Genomic DNA, 4,880 nt, shown 5'->3' on the forward strand with positions numbered 1-4,880 from the left:
TTTTATCACAAAATCAACGGTTAGATGGCTTGATCTATGATTAGGGGTCATCCCCAACGGTTAGCTTTGCGTCAGGGTAAGGATGTAAGGCTAGGATAGCTAAACTAGTGTCACACACATATAAAAATTATGTTACTTTTCACAGTAACGCTTAAGAACTTTCAATACTTGGGTATTGAAATGTTCGGGGCATTACACACACACACACACACTCTCTCTCTCTCTCTCTCTCTCTCTCTCTCTCTCGCACTCAGCCTCTCCCTTTCCCTCGCCCTCTCTCGATCTCTTGCACTCCCTCACTCTCTCTTTGTCTATTGGCCCCATTCCCGTCTCTCTGTTTCCCAACCTCTCTCTCTCTCTCTAGGGTTTTTAAAACCCCCTTTCGCCGCAAGCCCACCATTGATCTGTGAGCACACCCTATGATAGGGTTCTTGAAACCCCTTTCATCCAACCCTCGTCACAGTCTCGGCTCATCCACTAGCCGCAACTTTCGTCCGATTGCAATTTCTTCTCTCAGGTGGGTGATGATAGATCTATTTATTGTTTATTTGAAATAAGTTGACAGGAATCATAATTTGTAAACCTTAAAACTAGGATTTGGTAACCTTACAATCAATAGATTGATTGGTTGGTCTACATATGATTCAGTAGCCTTATAATCAGTAGATTGGTTGGTTGGTCTACATATTGCATTTAAATGCTTTTGTTCTTTGTGTTCATAAAATCAAGTTTAGGATTGTTTTATCAGGATTTACTACCTATTTCATGGCCTATGTGTATGTCTACATTTGTTTCAAGTTGTCCCTGGTTTATTGGCAAATGTTGCCATCTGATCATCCTGCTCTATGTTAGAATGTGACCATTTGGATGATTTGGTTTCTGAATTTTCTTTTATCGGTGGCACTTTTTGAGCCTTTCTTTGATATCTTATTTGAACTTCAAACTTACAGTCCAATGACATGATTTGGAGCAGGTTATTGACTATTTAACAAGGCACTGGAGGGCTCAAGTATAGATCTGTCATAAGCTAGTATCTCTGTGTAGATTGATCTTGGGAAATAAACAATTACATGACCGCCACTGCTAAGGTAATTTTTTCTTATTCCCTAGTTTTAAGCTATTTTTAGCTTTTACACTACAATACCAACATTTCATGGATTCTTTCACATCCGTTTGGGTGGGATATGACCTTTTTTTATAAGAGCTGTCCATGCTAGTTTTTGAGAATTGGGTGCAGCAAGTGGGTCCCATTAATCTTAAAATTAGTGAAGATCTCAAAGTTGTCAATCTATACTCTTGGGAATTGAGTAGTAGGTGGGCTCATCAATCTTAAAATTGCTTAATTCCAAGACCCAAATATGTTAATGTCAGCTTTTGGGAATAGGGGGTAGAAGGTGGGCCCATCAATGTTGGAATTGGTCACTACTTGAAGGCTCCAAGGTTGCCCTCAATCTTGGAATTTGACCAATCTATGATGAGCCCGAGTTAGTTCATATTCCTAGATTGGCTAAGCAATGAAATAATCCAAATGCATGTAATCATGTAGCAAGGTGATGCATTTAGGTTCATTCATTGCAGGGAAGATAATTCATGTGTTTAGCCTAAGTAGGAAGAGGCTAACTAATTGGGTATTTTCTACTAGCAATAGAAAATAGTACAAAGTACAAACAATGTTAATGTTGGTGAGGAGGCATTTTGGAGAATAGATACATGTTAGTGTGATCTTACGAACTAGTTGGATGATTGATACACAACATGTGGACCTTAAAAAGGTTTAAATTTTCAACCGTCGACATCATTAACCACCTTGTTTCCTGCAGAAATTAGATGGTAAAATGGATAGACAGTATGGATCACACACATACATCACTTTGAGACCCACAGATTTTAACGGTACCCCATCCGTGCACCTGGATAGTCTTTTGGAGGTCTAATTACATGCATATTTCCCTCTTAAACATACACTGTTCAAATTACATATGTAATTAAAAAAACAAACACCTTAATTTGAGATGAACTAATTTTAAGCAGCTGCTGAACAGGGGCTAACTTTTCACATGGAATGTGAACCATCAGCCAGACATCCCAGATGCTTTTCATCTGTAAGGAGAAAATAAAGCAATAGGGAAATGACATGATGCATTCTTTCATATCTTGATCCGGTTCGTCCATTTGGCAACCCACTTTGTATTCATCATGTCTCTAAAAGATTGAAATGATCACGCTAGGAAAGAGTTGGAACTTGTTGTGTTAAGTGCCTACTATGTTATCTATCATCTAATCCATTCATCTCATAATCTCATGTGAAAAAATCACAGTATTTCTTTTTTCAAAAGGTAATGGAAACTTTCATTTATCTTTTTATTTTAAGGCAACAGAAACTTTCATAGTAAGAAAAAAAAAAAAAAAAAGAAAAAAGGCGGTCGGAAGGGAGAATACAAGCCCCATAAAAAAAAAAAAGATAATGTCTAAACTCCGTTGGGCCATAACCTATCTATATGTATGTATAATCTATATGAGAAACATTTTAGACTGATTTTTCTCTCCTCTTTTTCTTACTCATGTCTTTTTCTCTTACTATGTAATGTTTCTACAAGTATCTTCCAATTTTGTTAGTTATATATGTAATAGCTTATTGAGGACATGCAGAAAGCAAAGGAAGAGATGGAAAAACTGAAAGGGGAAGCACAAGCCAATAAGGATCACATGCTACAGGTGGTTTGGATTTTTTACTTGGATTTATTATCTGATGCTCTCAAGGATTTAAATATTTTATGATATTTTTTTTATAGTATAAAGAAATAACACAAGTGAATGAAGTTGCAATCCCTCTATCTTGAACCTCATTTGTTTGAAAGTTGCAATCCCTATTTTCAGTGTTTTTTTCTTTCTTTCTTTCTTTTGAGATGTGTACAAAGGCATGCTTGTTTGATTGTGTCTACAAATACTATTTTATACAGGCTGACAAGCTAAAGAAGTCACTGGAGGATGAAGTTCATTTTCTCAAGGGAAGGGTTTCCGAACTTGAAAGTGATCTTATGTCAAAGTCCACAAAAGTTACATCTGCAGTTTCAGGGAAAGAAGAAGTTCTATCTTCTACATTTGGTGAAATTGACCATCTGAAGGAAGAAAATTCTGTAAAAATATGAGCATTATTGCATTATATGAAGGGTGTTTATTGTGTTGGAGTGTATTTGTTTCATGCACATGAGGTCACGCCTTAGTTGTATACAACCACTCTTCTTGTTGTAGGTCTCAGATAGTGGAATTGGAAATTCAGATCTCTTCTTTCAAGGAAGATCTTGAAAAGAAGCATCTACGCTGGTGTACTAGCCAGAGCAATCATGAAAGACAGGTTTACTCTTAATTTCTTGTCATAATTCTTATTTCCCATCTCATTCATGTGCAATAGGATATGGAAGAACTTCGTACGAAGTATTTGGAGATGGAGTCAAAGCTAAAGTTCGAATAGGTTCCTTTTTTGTAATTCTTATGATAGGTTGAGCAAAGTGAAGTATTGTTTATTTAGAAATGTGAATGTGGGATGCATTGTATGATTTGATTGCTATTTGTAATAAATGCATCATTTTTTTGCTTGATTTCATTTTATGTACTATTCCTATCAGCATTAAGCTTAAATGAGTTATCAATCACAGCAGGTTCTTGCAATGGAAACATGCACCATTATTATAATTTAAAAAAAAAAAATAGCTATGGATTTTAGCCGTAGCTATTGCTACTTTAGCATATTGCTACGAATTTCATTCCACTTTTAGCTATTGATATTATCTGTAGTCGTAGGTACATTTCGCTACAGAAATTATAGCTACCACTTTTTTCCGTATCTACTGATATCTATTGCTACGGATTTAATCTGTAGGCATAGGTACATTTCACTACAGAAATTATAGCTATGGCTTTTATTCGTAGCTACTAATCTCTATTACTACGGATGTAATTTGTAGCCATTGGTTTTTTTACCTTTAGCTATACCACCAATAGCTACAAATGTGCTATGGACTAGATCCGTAGCAAAAGGCCTTTAGTTACGGTTTTTATCTGTAGCCTTTGCCCCTTTCTCTGGTAGTGAGACCATCGACTGTCGACCTACGTACGTGATATGTACGATGACTTGGTCACTATGAAGTACGAGATATGCTACGCTGGCGACCAGTCTTATGCATGGGTGACGAGCCCAAGCTCGACTAGATGAGCATCCCCAGGTCGATGTGCATTCATGCATCCATGCATTTAAAAAGACTCCATCATGTATTGTTTTGATTGTCTTGTTGTTTTTAACTATGCTTAGCTAAGGCGGCCGTGTGTAATCTTGAGAAAAATTCACACTAAGTTGGTCACTCGTCTATCAAATATATAATTGTACAGGTAGCACAGGTGGCTTAAAAGACACTTATGTTTAGGGTGATAAAGTGCAGGGCATAATTACCAGGGATGTATGGTTGTATCTGCCAGGAGGAGCTGCGCGATCTTGCGACTCAAATTTATATGCATTTTATTATTTCTCTTATGTAAATCATGTAATTCTTGTATTTGTTATTACAAAGACATTGGTTTGTATAAGTCATTATGGGTTGCCTCTTGTATATTCTAAATGTAAATGCAAATTTTTCTTTATGTTTGATTTGTCCATCATACGCTAAACTGCTAACTCTGAAAGATAGAATATATATATATATGGAATTTGGCTCTCTATAGGTTAACACTCAGGTTTTTGGGAAACGAGTCATATACTTGGGTCCTGAAAACTCAGGGCATTACAGTTGGTATCAGAACATTGTTTGGACAAACCAGGCCTTGAAAAAATGATCTTATACAAACTTTAAATGTCTTAAGTTAGGATGTTTGAAATTAGAAATTTG

The 4,880-nt window shown here is 36.3% G+C and overlaps 1 long non-coding RNA gene across 1 annotated transcript; it reads left to right on the plus strand.

Moving 5' to 3' along the window:
• The first annotated feature begins 966 nt into the window (after window positions 1-966).
• Window positions 967-3,593, plus strand: LOC131247273 (uncharacterized). The gene is made up of 2 exons (XR_009171592.1): window positions 967-1,088; window positions 2,961-3,593. It is a non-coding gene; the product is annotated as an uncharacterized LOC131247273 (long non-coding RNA).
• The last annotated feature ends 1,287 nt before the right edge of the window (window positions 3,594-4,880 follow it).

This window comes from Magnolia sinica, chromosome 5, assembly GCF_029962835.1.
Source record: "Magnolia sinica isolate HGM2019 chromosome 5, MsV1, whole genome shotgun sequence".
In the NCBI taxonomy this organism is placed as follows: Eukaryota; Viridiplantae; Streptophyta; class Magnoliopsida; order Magnoliales; family Magnoliaceae; genus Magnolia; species Magnolia sinica.